The sequence below is a fragment of the Haematobia irritans genome, chromosome 1 (assembly GCF_050003625.1).
Source record: "Haematobia irritans isolate KBUSLIRL chromosome 1, ASM5000362v1, whole genome shotgun sequence".
Lineage (NCBI taxonomy): Eukaryota > Metazoa > Arthropoda > Insecta > Diptera > Muscidae > Haematobia > Haematobia irritans.
This window is the reverse complement of record NC_134397.1, coordinates 45,637,888-45,655,287: the sequence shown is the minus strand read 5'-3', so window position 1 is coordinate 45,655,287 and position 17,400 is coordinate 45,637,888. Positions and strand designations below refer to the sequence as shown.

The 17,400-nt window shown below is 33.2% G+C and overlaps 1 long non-coding RNA gene across 1 annotated transcript; it reads left to right on the top strand.

The window, feature by feature from the left end:
• Positions 1-374: 374 nt before the first annotated feature.
• LOC142238513 (uncharacterized) lies at positions 375-854 on the top strand. The gene is made up of 2 exons (XR_012722746.1): positions 375-561; positions 626-854. It is a non-coding gene; the product is annotated as an uncharacterized LOC142238513 (long non-coding RNA).
• Positions 855-17,400: the final 16,546 nt, after the last annotated feature.

Sequence of the window (17,400 nt, the reverse complement as noted above, 5' to 3'; positions counted from 1 at the left end):
ACGTTTCGTTAATATTACGAATATTAACTTTGTAATTTTATCAATAATTTCAATAAACAAATTCTCTAAGATGGAATTATTATAATCATTTGCACATAGAGAGTAAATTTTGGAAACTTTTAGCCCTTAAAATAGTCGTTTTATATACTCCGAAACTGGAATTGAAAATTTCATTTATAAAACGAAAGCGATCGTTAATATAACGATATGGATCGTTAAAAATTAAATTGTTATATTTCGTTATATTAATGAAATATGTTCATTAATAATACGAATGGGAGTTTGAGTATTTCTGCCTCTCCTTACTCTCTCTATCTCTCTCTCTCTAAAACATCTCTCCATACTCTCTCTAATACGTCTGTAGCGTCTATGTAATTTGTACATACACATGTAAGCATGGCAATAAGCACATGTTTGCGTGTGCGTCTTAGAAAACAAACGGTAAAAAGTTCAACAGAAAACTTGTCTGATGGGCAAACCTTAACAACATTTACGTTCTTTTCGCTGAAGAGTGCACAGGCTCATTACAGTTTCGTTGTGAATAAAAAACCTAGATTGTGGGTGAGTTAAATTGGTATTTTTTTGTATATTCGCAAGAAATTTAGTATAAATTTTTAATCTTTAGTGAAAATGCCCCGGGGAAGTGAACTTTCAGATGAAGAACCTTGGTTGGATAAATGGACACGGCGATACGATTATCATTTTTTGGTCTTAGAAATAAGAGTTTTTTTTTTTCTTAAGTGAAAGTCACAATATATGATTATTAAATTACTTAATTTATCAATAAATATTAATTCCTACTATATATAAATCATATTTCAAATATATTAACAAAAATAATACACTACCAATAACTACACTCAAATGCAATACTTGGTTGGGTTTCATTAATATAACGTTTGTGTTCATTTATACAACGCTCGCCTTTCATTCATACAATGAATGATTTTCATTCATACAACGTATAAGCTGCATCCATACAATGAATAAATTTCATTCATACAACGAATAATATTCGTTAATACAACGAAAAGGCTACGTAATAACAACGTAATTATTCGTTAATACTACGAAATGTATTCTATAAAAGGTTTCGTAAATATAACGTAAAATTACGTTGTTATAACGAAATGCTACGTTGGCTGACTTTTAATGAAGAATTTCGTTAATACAACGTAGAAATTCATCGTATTAACGAAACTTTTTCTACCAGTGTACATGCCGTTTGTTATCTATCTCCGTCACCATTTTTATCTCTTTTCTCTATTTTTTCTCGCTCTCTCTCTATCTCTCTCTCTCTCTCTCTCTCTCTGACGTTTCTAAACATATATATTGTTATACAAAATGACAAAATTGATATATATTTGCATAAAGAGATATTTTATTTAAGCAAATTCCATGTCTCAAACATAAGATGTTCTAACATATTTACATATTTGTCCCAACCATATTATACTAGTTTATGAACATTAAAAATAATGTGCTAATTATTTGAGATCCAAACATATCATTTTTACACCGAAAAATATGAAAAACAGTATTTTTCGCCCATGTATTTATAGACATTAGCCTAATCTATAACTCCACAGTACACACAAAGAAAATTTCATTAAAATTGAGCCAACGAAAGTATTTCATTGAAATAACGAAACAATTTCATTAATACAATGAACATATTCGTTAATAGTACGAATCGTTACGTTAATTAAAAGAAAATTCGTTATAGTAACGAAAAATTTCGTTGTATTAACGAATTTGTTTCATTGGCTCACTTTTAATGACACATTTCGTTAATATAACGAAACTTTTTCTATCAGTGTATACACCCACTCACTAGTTCTCCAAACAAAGTGATATAATCCTGTCTCCCATGGTGTTGGTGAATTATTGCCAACAAGTTGAAACAATTGTAAGAAGTCGAAATGGGAAAATGGCAAATGGTTGTCAAACATCTAAAAAATGTTTGCCATCTAATGGTCGAGCATCGAGTATAAAAGGACGAACGAAGGAATGGCTAGCCATATAAGGGTATACGATTAAGTTATATTCAATTCTTTGGACAATGTGACTGAGCCGTATACGTCAATCTGGCTGACATATAGTCAAACTATGACAGTCGAATACTGAAATATAAATGAAAATGATGACAATTGCTTGACCACGGTCGCTAAACAACCAAACCAACAAACCTGAACCTGACTACAAAGGACCATCGGTCTATTGATGATGCGGGCATTACAATATTATTGAGCTATTTATCTCGTAACTAACACTGCAGGCTGTACGTTTTTTTTTTTTGTTGGATAGTGCAACCAAACATAATAAGCATTTTCATGTTAGGACTTTAATATTGGTTTAAACAAAAGGTAGTCAGAAGATTGCTTTATAAGAAATACAAAATGGTCAATAGTTAATAAATATGAAAAGTGATTTTTCATATTCCCGTAGTAGCGCAAGTAAACTCAAAAAACAGTGAATTTTTTTTCTAATGTAGAAAATTTAAATACACCGATAAAGCCAATATTACAAAAAAAATTCTATAGAAATAAAATTTTGATAAAATTTTCTGTAGAAATAAAATGTTGACAAATGTTGTTGTTCTACAGGAATAAAGTTTTGACAAAAATTTCTATAGAAATATTTGTTTGGTAGATTTGTGGTAATTTGTGTTAATCTTCTAATTTTGTTAGATTTTTTTTTGGCACGAGTGGTAACTGTTGTCACCACACATTGTTAAAGATCAAGCCTTGCCGGCTTCTAATTTCCTCCTCTAGAGACACCAAAATGTAAAAATTATTACAAAATGTCCCTAGATTGTGGCCCGTCCCTACAAGACGCTAAATATTAGAAAAAACCTACATATAGGGAATTTCCCCTACTTCTAGCAACACTGGCTGTAGTTAATATTGCACCTAAGGAGTTAGTATGCCACTAATATTGAGCCCATTATTAAATAAGAAACCAGTGAGTAAAGTAGAAAGTCGGGCAAGGCCGACTATATCATACCCTAAACCACCCCTACTGATTTAGTAAACATAAGCATTTGTGGGGTATCATTGGTAAAGGTTTTGGAGAACATAAAGGGGGGTACATGTTTATGGGTGTCTTGTCACAATCTGAGCAGATATGTCTAATATTAGGAGCTATAGTTTATTTTGCACCAAAAGAGTTAGTATGCTACTAATATTGAGTCCATTATTAAAAAAGAGAAAATCGGTCAATTAGTTGTGGATAATAAATCCAAATTTCTGCAAATAAGGCAATAGATTTATGTAAGAGTTACATGTAAGTCTAAATACGATCAGCTAGTACATTAAAATTTGAAATTTGAATAACATAGGTTAATAAATAAGAGTATTATGGCCAAATATGACAAAATCGAGCGATGCATATATATGGGACCTATATCTAAATCTGAACCAATTTGTATAATATTTTGCAGGTATGATTGATACCACAGAAGGTCACTTTGTGTAAAATTTGAGTATGATCAGTTAATAAATGAGGCCCCTATGGTCAAAACTAAGGTTATTAGGGGCAAATTTTTCAAAATCGGGCGATTCATATATATGGGAGTTATATCTAAATTTGAACCGATTTCGATGAAATTTTACAAATACAGTTAGTGCTATAGAAGATTACATTTAACCAACCTTGGTTACGATCGGTTGATAAATAAGGGTTTTACGGCCAAATTTGCCAAAATCGGGCGATACATATATATGGGAGCTATATCTAAATCTGAACCGATTTCGATGAAATTTTGCACATACAGTTGGAGCTATAGAAGATTACATTTAGCCAACTTTGAGTACGATCGGTTGATAAATAAGGGTTTTACGGCCAAAATTTACCAAATCGGGCGATACATATATATGGGAGCTACATCTAGATCTAAACCGATTTCGATGAAATTTCGCACATACAGTTAGAGGTATAGAAGATTATATTTAGCCAACTTTGATCACTATCGGTTGGTAAATAAGGGTTTTACGGCCAAATTTGGCAAAATCGGGCGATACATATATATGGGAGCTATATCTAAATCTGAACCGATTTCGATTATTTTTGGCACATATTGTCAGTACCATAAAATATTAGAGTAAGCCAAGTTTGAGTAGGATCGCTTAATAAATAAGGTTTTTATGACCAAATATGGGAAAATCGGGCGATACATATACATGGGAGCTATATCTAAATCTGAACCGATTTCGATGAAATTTTGCAGACTTAAAGGGTGATGAAAAAGTTTACTATGTGCAAAATTTGATGACGATCGGTTTGTAAAAAGGTGCAACGAGGCTCCATTTGTCGAAATCGGGCGATACATATATATGGGAGCTATATCTAAATTTGATCCGATTTCTTCCAAATTCAATAGCGTCCGTCCTTGTGCCCAAAAAACACCATGTACCAAATTTCATTCAAATCGGTTAATAATTGCGACCGGAATCCTGTGAATAACAAAAACATGGACAGACGGACACCAAGCGCTAGAACGACTCAGGAGGTGATTCTGAGTCGATCGGTATATATTTTATGGGGTCTAAAATCAATATTTTTGGTTGGCACATTTTTTGGCCGATCAAACTTATTATACCCTGACCACTATGTGGTTTAGGGTATAAAAATCGCTCAATTAATGTGGGTAATAAATCCAAATTTGTAAAAATCGAGAAATATTCTTATGTAAGAGCTACAAGTACATATAAATACGATCGGCTAGTACATAAAATTACATTTTGGTGTCCATTGTGCAGTAGAATGAAGCGAGGAACCTACACTCAAAAAAAATTGAAAAAAGTGTCCTTGGCTTTAATAATTTTTTGCGTACGTAAGATAAAACAAGTAAGGAAAGTCTCTATTCGGCCATATTAGACCCTGCACCATTTTGTAGATCTAAATTTTTGATAACATATCACATCCGTCTAATGTGTTGGGGACTATATATAAAGGTTTGTCCCAAATACATACATTTAAATATCACTCGATCTGGGCAGAATTTGATAGACTTCTACAAAATCTATAGACTCAAAATTTATGTCGGCTAATGCACTAGGGTGGAACACAATGTTAGTAAAAAAATATGGGAAACATTTAAATCTGAAGCAATTTTAAGGAAAATTCGCAAAAGTTTATTTATGATTTATCGCTCGATATATATGTATTAGAAGTTTAGGAAAATTAGAGTAATTTTTACAATTTTTCGACTAAGCATTGACGATTTTACAAAGAAAATGTTGGTATTTTGACCATTTTTGTCGAAATCAGAAAAACAAATATATGGGAGCTATATCTAAAGCTGAACCGATTTCAATCAAATTTAGCACACATGACTACATGACTAATTGTACTCTAAGTGCAAAATTTCAACCAAATTGGGCCAAAACTCTGGCTTCTGGGGCCATATAAGTCCATATCGAGCGAAAAATATATATGGAAGCTATATCTAAATCTGAACCGATTTCAATCAAATTTGGCACACATGACAATACCATCAATTGTACTCCTTGTGCAAATCGGGATAAAACTCTGGCTTCTGGGTCCATATAAGTGCATATCGGGCGAAAGATATATATGGGAGCTATATCTAAATCTGAATCGATTTCAACCAAATTTGGCAGGCATAGCTACAATGCTAAATCTACTCTCTGTGCAAAATTTCAACCAAATTGGGCCATAACTCTGGCTTGTAGGACCATATTAGTCCATATCGGGCGAAAGATATATATGGGAGTTATATCTAAATATGAACCGATTTCAACAAAATTTGGCACCTATAGCTACAATGCTAATTCTGCTCCCTGTGCTAAATTTCAACTAAATCGGAGTTAAAAATTGGCCTTTGTGGTCATATGAGTGTAAATCTGGCGAAAGCTATATATGGCAGATATATCTAAATGTGAACCGATTTCAACCAAATTTGGCACGGATAGCCACAATGATAATTCTACACCCTGTGCAAAATTTCAACTAAATCGGAGCAAAAAATTGTCCTCTGTGGTCATATTAGTCTAAATCGGGCGAAAGCTATATATGGGAGCTATATCTAAATCTGAACCGATTTCAACCAAATTTGGCACGCATAGCAACATTGCTAATTCTACTCCTTGTGCAGAATTTCAATTAAATCGGAGTAAAAGATTGGCCACTGTGGTCATATGAGTGTAAATCGGGCGAAAGATATATATGGGAGCTACATCTTAATCTGAACCGAATTCAATAAAATTTGGAACACTTGACTATAGTACTAATTGTTCTTCTTGTGCAAAATTTTAAGCAAATTAGGGTAAAACTCTGGCTTCTGGGGCCATATCAGTCCATATCGGGCGAAATATATATATATGGGAGCTATATCTAAATCTGAACCAATTTCTTCCCAAATCAATAGGGTTCTATTCTGAGCCAACACACATACTTGTGCCAAATTCGATAAGTCGATTGGACTAAAACTGCGACCTAGACTTTGATTACAAAAATGTGTTCACGGATAGACGGACATGGCTATATCGACTCAGGAGCCCACCCTGAGTATTTTTGCCAAAGACACCATGTGTCTATCTCGTCTCCTTCTGGGTGTTGCAAACATATGCACTAACTTATAATACCCTGTTCCACAGTGTGGCGCAGGGTATAAAAATAACTAAAACAGGGGATAAAATTATACACAGCTGAAGCATAAAGATTTACTAATTTCGTATTTCCCACGAAGTAGTTCATAATTTTTTAAAATTTGTAAATTTTACTTCGTGCGGCACTTAAACATTTTTGTAATTTTTAGTTCAAATTTTTCCCTTTAAACTACGAAACTTTCTTTAACTAGTGAAAGAAAATAATTATTTCTAATAATTTTTCTTGTATTTATCGAAAAAATATTTACTTATTTTTGTGAAATCGGTGTGACATCTGCGTTTGTAAGTGAAATTTTTCAATATTAACCAAAATTAAAATAACTAATTAAAAATTTTTCCTTACTGGTGGGTTCACTGTTTTGAGTGAACTTTTAAAGCCATTCACGGATGACGAGTACTAAGTGCAATGGTGCTGAGTTCTGTTGAAATGTCCACGGTCTGTGGGCGAAATGTATGTCTGCTCAGGGCTTCAATACTGTCCTTAGGACAATTTCCTGATAATATTCGCATTTAGTTTGACCCCAGGGTCGATGATTGCAAGCGGAGTACGACCATCTATCATGACGACTGCCCACACCCTTACTATGGGAGGCTCTTGAGTTCTGGTGGCCATCGAAGGTGTAAATTTTCAGTTGACCTCTTTGGTAAGTAACCCCGATCATTTTTATACCCACCACCATAGAATGGTGACGGGGGTATAATAAGTTTGTCATTCCGTTTGTAACACATCGAAATATCGATTTCCGACTATATAAAGTATATATATTCTTGATCAGGGAGAAATTTTAAGACGATATAACGATGTCCGTCTGTCTGTCTGTTGTAATCACGCTACAGTCTTTAATAATGAAGCAATCGTGCTGAAATTTTGCACAAACTCGTCTTTTGTCTGCAGGCAGATTCGAAGATGGGCTATATCGGTCCAGGTTTTGATATAGTCCCCATATAAACTGACCTCCCGATTTGGGGTCTTGGGCTTATAGAAATCTTAGTTTTTATCCAATTTGCCTGAAATTGGAAATCTAGAGGAATTGTAGGACCACAAATACATGTGCCAAAAATTGTGAGTATCGGTCTATATTTTGGTATAGCCCCCATATAGACCGATCTCCCGATTTTATTTCTTGGGCTTATAGAAATCGCAGTTTTTATCCAATTTACCTGAAATTGGATATCGAGAGGTACTTTAGAACCGTAAAGAGGTGTGCCCAAAATGGTGAGCATCGGTCCATATTTTGGTATGGTCCCCATATAAAACGACCTCCCGATTTGGGGTCTTGGGCTTATAGAAACCGTAGTTTTTATCCAATTTACCTGAAATTGGAAATCTAGAGGTATTGTAGTACAACAAATACGTGTGCCAAAAATTGTGAGTATCGGTCCATATTTTGGTATAGCCCCCATATAGACCGATCTCCCGATTTTACTTCTTGGGCTTATAGAAACCGCAGTTTTTATTCAATTTGTCTGAAATTGGAAATCTAGAGGTATTTTAGGATCATAAAGAGGTGTGCCGAAAATGGTGAGTATCGGTCCATATTTTGGTATAGCCCCCATATAGACCGATTTCCCGATTTTACTTCTTGGGCTTCTAGAATCCGAAGTTTTTATCATGTTTGCCTGAAATTGGAAATCTAGAGGTATTTTCGGGTCATAAAGAGGTGTGCGGAAAACGGTGAGTATCGGTGCATATTCTAGTATAGCCCCCATAAGAACGATCTCCCGATTTAACTCCTTGGGTTTCTAGAAACCGTAGTTTTTATCTGATTTGCCTGAAATTGTAAATATTCTGGTATTTTAGGCTCACAAAAACGTGTATCGGATTAAGTTTTTATAGGTCTATTTGGTAATGCCTCTATATAGACCGACTTCACTTCTTGAGGGTGTAGAAGGCGCACTGAGTATTAAAATTGCTTGAAACTCAATGTAAAATTTTCAGATTTTACTTCTACAGATTTAAGATTTCAAACCAAGACGTTATTTTATAATTATCTGGCACACTTACAAGAGATGTTAATGATTCCTCTAAAACTCAAACAAAAATGGTTCTTATAAATCCAGAATCTGATATAGTCCTCATAGGTGAAATTTTTAAATTTATCTTCGGGAAGTGTCCTCAAGTCCTCAAGCCCACCTGAAATTTCAAAGGAAACCCTAATATTTGGTTCATGGTGGTGGGTATTTAAGATTCGGCCCGGCCGAACTTAGTGCTGTATATACTTGTTTTTTTTTTTTGTTTTGTTTACAAAATGCTTAATTTGGAATAGCTTCGGTATTCCAAGAGTCTTTAGTAGAACTTACTACACCCTCAAAAAAATCGCTTCTGTAACATATACCCCAAACACATTATGCTTCAAGCATATATATTTTCATGATTGGTCCAAACAAAATATTGTTTGTATTGTTCAAACATATTATGTTTCACCTAAGGGCATACACTGGTAGAAAAGAAATCTTAATGAAATTTTCTTTGCGTGGATATATTTTTAAGGCGCCAATTGTTTACTTCCATTATTTTATTTGCAGCATACTCTCTAGGTCTCTCTTTCTACACACATATATGTTTATAGGCTATTTCCAAATTAATATATGTTTGCATTTAAGCATATTGTATTTGCAAACATTTTATGTCCCAAACGTAATATGTTCTAAAATATTAACATATATGTCCCAAACATGTTATGCTAGTTTATGAACATTATATGCTTGCACTTAAAAATATTGTGTTAAAAAATTTGAGTTCCAAACATATAATTTTTACACCCAAACATATGAAAAACAGTCTTTTTCGTCCGTGTATGTATAAAACAATGCATGATTAAGTCATAGAACGCGTTTATTTTATCAAGTATTATTATAAAAGAATTTGGTTGCCTAAATTTAAGTGTAAATATAAAGTATAGTAATTACCTATCCTAACCTATGCTCAGCATAGTATGCTGAACGATATGAAACATTCTAAAAAAAAACGAAAAAGTCATACTTCCCACAAACGACAACATATTTCTCCACAATACTTCCTTTCATTTAAAACACCCACTCCCTGAGACATAAACTGCTCTTTCCTATCTTCTATTTGGACTTTTCTCTTTTCTCTCCGTGAGTATTTTTAAAAATGTTTGAGTGTTTATTTAAGGTCAAGGAACATTTCCCTTGAATTTTCCTTCAATTTTCAAATATCACCAGGGAGTTGATGTGGTCTGCGCAGATTCTTTTTTAATTCATTCATTAAAACTTACCTCGTAGGAAGTTTCCATATTCCACGCACAAAATCAACCCATAAACTTGAATTGAATTCACATAAATTTATTGTATTCACAATTCTATTTTTGTCTAGCCACTACATCATAAAGCCTTTCTGTTATATATTTGTTGGTGGGTTTCTTTGAATTTGTGGCATGTTTCATTGTAAGTTACTTGATAGAAGATGATTTTCCATGAAACTCGTCAAACATAAAACGAAACCAGCCAGCTTAATATTATTATTATTGAGTGGGAACCTTTCTGTCTTGGAGATTTATGTGGAGGAATGTATTCAAGAAGTTAAACTGTAGGAAAACTTAACATTATTTGTATATTTTTAACAAGATTTTCCCCACAAAAAAAATGAGCAGGATTATCTGTATTAAAAATATCGGCGAAAGGTCTTTGAACTGACTAAACCAAAATTAATTTCAGGCCAACCGGAAAAAAGAATTGCAGTGCCCAAGACTTCAAATCGAGAGATTTATCTATACAGGGGCCGCAAAAAAACAAATATATATGGCCGTAAGTGCGGCCAGGCCGAATCTTATGTACCCTCCATGGATTGCGTAGAAACTTCTACTAAAGACTGTCATCCACAGTCGATTTGCTTGGGTTGCGGTAACACTTCCCGATGGCAAGGTATATTAAAGTTTCTTAACACCGTATTCTCAATTGTAAGTTAGCCCATACGTGGTATATATTAAACTAAAAAAGCCGATTCAATACGTATATAATTCAGTTTGACAACATTTTATATAGAAATAAAATTTTGGGAGAATTTTCTGTGAAAATAAAATGTTGACAAAAATTTTCAATAGCAAAAAAATTTTGACAAAATTTTCTATAGCAATAAAATGTTGACAAAATTTTCTATAGCAATAAAATTTTTACAAAATTTTCTATAGCAATAAAATTTTGACAAAATTTTCTATAGAAATGGACATTTGAAAACATTTCTCTAGAAATACAATTTTGACAAAATTTTTATAGAAATGAAACTTTGACAAAATTTTCTATAGAAATAAAATGTTGACAAAATTTTCTATAGGAATGAAATTTTAACAAAATTTTCTATAGAAATAAAATTTTGCGAAAATTTTCTATAAAAATAAAATTTTGACAAAATTTTCTATCGAAATAAAATTTTGACAAAATTTTCTATAGAAATAAAATTTTGATACAACTTTTACAAGTTTTCGACTTTGCAGTTGTGATTTTTCAAGGAAAATGTGGGTACACAAATCGGAAAAACATGTATATGGAAGCTATATCTAAATCTGAACCGATTTCAAGCAAATTTGACATGCATAGTTACTATGTTGATTCTACTCCCTGTATAAAATTTCACGTAAATAAATAAAAATATTAAATTTTGAGACCACTTTTCTACTGTATGTCTCTAGTAAATGGACATTCATACAAAAGCTATAGCTCATATTTATTATAGGTCTAATAGCGCCTATTTTCGTAAGGCCATATGGTCGCAATTCAAGAATCCAGTTTTCAGAACAAATTTATATAGCTCTTGAAGTAATTGAGGCAGGGTACTCACAATTACAATTTTTGTTCCGCAATTAAAAAGAAAAACTAAATAGAACAAGTATATATACTTTATGGGGTAGTACGAGTAAGATCGTCTGGGCCGAATCTTAAATACCCACCACCATGAATCAAATATAATAGTTTCCTTTGAAATTTTCAGGGGAGTTTGATAACAGATATTTTCCCAAGCAGATCAGTTTGACCAGTAAGCCTCCCACAGATTCTACCTATGAAAACTAGATGAGATTCTGAATTTATAAGAACCCTTTTTTGTTTGAGTTTTAGAGGAATTATAAACATCTCTTGTAAGTGTGCAGAAAATGATGAAATAACGCCTTGATTTGAAATCTATAATCTGTGGATTTTCATCCCAATTATTTAAATGACTACGAGAAGTAAAATCTGGAAATTGAGGTTCAAGCAATTTTCATGATCAGTGCGCCTTCTATACCCTCAATAAGTGAAATCGGTCTATATAGGGGCCTTACCAAATGGACCGATAAAACTTAATCATATACACTTTGTTATGGGTCTAAAATGTAGGTCTATTTAGGAGTTAAATCGAGAGTTCGGTGTAATGGGGCTTATACCAAAACATGGAAAGATACACACAGTATTCAGCACATTTAATTGTAGTTCTAGAACCTAAACCCAAATCGGAGGGCCAGTTTATCAGGAGGCTATGTTATATCAAAAACTGTACCGATACTCAATATATTCGGCACACCCCTTTATGGTCCTAGAATACCTCTTGATTTCCAATTTCAGGCAAATTGAAAAAAAAACACGGATATAAGAAGCCCAAGAAATAAATCTGGAGATAGGTCTATATGGGGGCTATATCGAAACATGGTCCGATAATCACCATTTTCGGCACATCTCTTAATTTTCCTAGAATACCTCTAGATTTCCAATTTCAGGCAAATTGGGTAAAAGCTGCGGATTCTAGAAGACCAAGAAGTAAAATCGGGAGATCGGTCTATATGGGGGCTATATGAAAACATGGTCCGATAATCACCATTTTCAGCACATCTCTATATTTTCCAAGAATACCTCTAGATTTAAAATTTCAGGAAAATTGGATTAAAACTACGGATCCTAGAAGCCCAAGAAGTAAAATCGGGAGATCGGTCTATATGGGGGCTATATCAAAACATGGACCGGTACTCACCATTTTCGACACACGTCTTTATGGTCTTAGAATACCTCTAGATTTAAAATTTCATGCAAATTGGATAAAAAGTACGGATTCTAGAAGCCCAAGAATTAAAATCGGGAAATCGGTCTATATGGGGGCTATATCAAAACATGGACCGATAATCACCATTTTTGACACACGTCTTTATGGTCCTAGAATACCTCTACATTTCAAATTTTATGCAAATTGGATAAAAACTACGGATTATAGAAGCCCAAGAAGTAAAATCGGTCTATATGGGGGCTATATCAAAACATGGACCGGTACTCACCATTTTCGGCACACGCCTTTAGGGTCCTAAAGAACCTCTAGATTTTAAATTTCAGGTAAATTGGATTAAAACTACGGATTGTAGAAGCCCAAGAAGTAAAATCGGGAGATCGGTCTATATGGGGGCTATATCAAAACATGTACCGGTACTCACCATTTTCGGCACACGGCTTCAGAGTCCTAGAATACCTCTAGATTTCCAATTTCAGGCAAATCGGATAGAAAATACACTTTCTAGACGTCCAAGAAGCAAAATCGGGAAATCGGTCCATATGGGGGCTATACCAAAACATGGACCGATAGGCACCATTTTTGGTACACTTTTTGATGGTCCTAAAATTCCTTCAAATTTCCAATTTCAGGCAAATTGGATAAAAACTACAGTTTTTATAAGCCCAAGACCCCAAATCGGGAGGTCGGTTTATATGGGGACTATATCAGACAGACGGACATGGTTATATCGTTTTAGAATTTCTCCCTGATCAAGAATATATATACTTTATATAGTCGGAAATCGATATTTCGATGTGTTACAAACGGAATGACAAACTTATTATACCCCCGTCACCATTCTATGGTGGTGGTTATAAAAATAAAAGTTTTTAACAGTGGGTTTATTTCGGTAGTGAAAGGGTTGACGTACACCCAGTGAAGGAATATGATCACCACCCAGGGCAAAATTTTATTTTTGAATGGTGAACATGTAACATATTTGTCGCAACCATGTTATTTTCTCTGGCATTACCTATTGGATTTCAAATACAATTTTAGGTTTGGCGAGAAAACAACAAAAATGGCAACAATGTTGTATTTTCCCCATCCAAAACCAACATTCCTTCTCTGCATGTAAGCTAACATACACACAAAAAAAAATTCTGACTCAATGACGAAATTAATTGATCTAATAAATTTGTTAATTGAAACGCTTCAATCACAAAAATGATAGTATCAATTAAAAAATGTATTGATCCAATTAAAAAATTAATTGATGCTATTAATTTTTGTGATTGATTTTTGTTTCAATTAAAAAATTTATTGATCCAATTAGAAAATTAATTGATAATATTTTTAAAAATAATTAAAATTTTAATTGGAAAAATTTTCGTGAAATTTTTTTCTGTGTAACTTAAGGTGTCGAGACGCTCTAGAAATTAAATAGGGAGATCGGCATTTTCAATGTACCTACTTGAGGTCATAAAATAACTCTATATATAAAATTTCCGGCAAATCGGATAAAAGTTTTGGTTTCTAGAGACCAGGGGTTTGACTTCATATGTAAGCAAAATATTTGTTGTTGTTAATGAAACAACTGAAAATATGAGTTGCTAAAAAATAATGGTGTACATAAACTTTTTAAATCACTGTATACATTTTCTCATTATTTGTAACCATTCAGTCCACCATTTATCAAACAGTTTATTAAAATTCTTGGTTTCTCTTAAATGTCATATTGAGCTACATAATCGTATTCTTTTCGTGTACTCTTTCAATATACCGACGTGGGTGGTTTGACATTCTCTGCAAATTTTTGCTGCTCTGCTCTGCTTTTTACCGGCATTTATCGGCAGACTGCATGGGTGTTTATTTGGGTTGCTTGATAGCATTTGCGACCACATTCAACAAGTCCTTGCCAAACATTTGTTACATTTCACATTTCCTATTTTGAGTGGGTGTTACTTGTTTTTATCCCTGAAATCCTGAATAGCTAGCTAACTTGTTGACTTTTTAACACTCAAATTTCACTCGATTTGACATTTGGTAACTTCTTAACTTTGCCGTTATCCTAGACAAAGATTTGTTGTTTGTTTTCCTAGATATTGTGTACGGATGTTTGTATCATTTACTCCGGATATATGGAAAAATTTCATTTGTTTTAAATGTCAATGGCATATATTTGCTTATATAGGCATAAATGAAGTAACCTTTTGGTAACAGAAACGAAAAGGATTCGACAATGTTAAGGAAAAAAAATAATTAAAAAAATATACCTATAATATTTTTTGCGGTTGGGGTTGAAAAAAGCCTTTTTGCACCAGACATGTGCATCCCTACACTCAAAAAAAAAAAGTGAACCCTATATATCACTAAAGCTGATTTAATTATCTTTTAGTTCATGGAATTATTACGTTTTAAGAAGGTTTCCATGACTTTAATATTTGTTTGCATACGAATTTCATAAAATTTGTAAATTTTACCGCCCATCTTGAACTTCGTATGGCACTAAAGACATTCTTGCAATTTTTAACTCCAATTTTTTCCTGCAAACTATAAAATTTTCTTTAACAAGTGAAAAAAATTAATTATGTCTAATACATTTTCTTTAGTTTGTCGAAAAATATTTTCTTATTTTTGTGATATCGGCGTAATGTCAGCGTTTGTAATACTGTTTAGTTAAAATTTTCTAAAAATAGTCTAAATTTCTAATATTAACCAAAAATTTTTTTCTTTGTGGGTTCACTGTTCTTTTCAGTGTATACCGTGTGCCCTCACTAGAAATAAAGGAAAATTTGAGTCACTTTTAAAAGTTTTCGAATAAGCAGTGGCGATTTTACAAGGAAAATGTTGGTATTTTGGCCATTTTTGCCCAAATCTGAAAAATATATATATGGAAGCTATATCGAAACCTGAACCGATTTCAACCAAATTTGGCACGCATAGCTATAATGCTAATTCTATTCCCTGTGCAAAATTTCAACTAAATCGGAGTAATAAATTGGCCTCTGTGGTCATATGAGTGTAAATCGGCGAACGATATAAATTTCAAAATTATATCCCAAAAAATCCCCAACTGAAATATTTTTCCCCATGAAAAATCCCCAAAGGAAAATTCATATACATAATTATTGTATTTAGATGTGTAAATTTAATTCTATGAAAAAGAAAAACAATCTCACATTATTATTTATCCTCACATCCCCAAAGTGAAAAAATATCCCCAGCCACGAGAAAAAATCCTCAGGTTGGGTAGAAATCCCCTAATCTGACAACATTAGTTTGGGATTTCTTAGTATATCAACAAGTTGTGGTCATAGAAAAATATTAGCAGTAATAACAATAACAACGAGCGATGGAGAGAGAGAGGAGAAACGAAGTGAGAGCATGTGAGTGAATTTGTATGAGTAATTTTAGATAATCTCCCAAATTGTCCGTGTTCTTATTAACAACACTCATTTTTATAATAATACCCACTCAACTCTCATCTCTACACTGGCATCACAATCAATTGAGCAATGTTTGAGTTTTTTGCCTTTATTATTGTATTTATGAATGAATGATTTCGCTTTCTTAGCTCTTCGGCAAAAAAAAAAACTTTATAGTGGCGCGCTTTTCTCATTTTGCTTTCTCCCCCATCAATTGTTTTCACTTGTGGTTGAAAATTGTGTGAAGAGGGGTGGTTGTGTAGCAATGTATGGATTTTCCTTCGTTATCATAAATATACGTCATTGTTTATACATTGCCGTCATTATCATGCATTTGTGTGCTCGTGCCTGTTAATGTCGATTATTAACAGGCTAGCGCGCTTTCATTCGTCACCTTTATCATCATCATCGTCTTCGTTGTCTGCAAAACATCAAAACAATAATATGTGGAGGCGAGTGAAGAAATGAGTGAATGGCTTTACAAGAGAGTTTGTAAGAATGGCACTTGTTTGATCTTTTCGTAACTCATAATGTTGCCAATCAATAAAGAGAATATTTTAAAGTAAATTTTTTTTTGGGGTTTACATCTTCATTGTGATTTCTCTAAATATTTAAGAATATAAAATTGCGGTTATTGAATTTGTTATAGTTAAAAATAAAAGTAGAAAACAAGTAAGGAAAGTCTAAAGTCGGGCGGGGCCGACTATATTATACCCTTCACCACTTTGTAGATCTAAATTTTCGATACCATATCACATCCGTCAAATGTGTTGGGGGCTATATATAAAGGTTTGTCCCAAATACATACATTTAAATATCACTCGATCTGGACAGAATTTGATAGACTTCTACAAAATCTGTAGACTCAAATTTAAGTCGACTAATGCACTAGGGTGGAACACAATGTTAGTAAGAAATATGGGAAACATTTAAATCTGAAGCAATTTTAAGGAAACTTCGCAAAAGTTTATTTATGATTTATCGCTCGATATATACGTATTAGAAGTTTAGGAAAATTAGAGTCATTTTTACAACTTTTCGACTAAGCAGTGGCGATTTTACAAGAAAAAAGTTTTTATTTTGATTATTTTTGTCAAAATCAGAAAAACATATATATGGGAGCTATATCTAAATCAGAACCGTTTTCAATCAAATTTGGCACACATGACTATATTACTAATTGTACTCCTAGTGCAAAATTTCAACCAAATTGGGCCAAAACTCTGGTTTTTAGGACCATATTAGTCCATATCGGGCGAAAGATATATATGGCAGCTATATCTAAATCTGAACCGATTTGGCTGATATTTTGCAAGATTTTCGAGATTCATAAAATATTTGGCTGTGCGGTATTTCAAGAAAATCGGTTGAT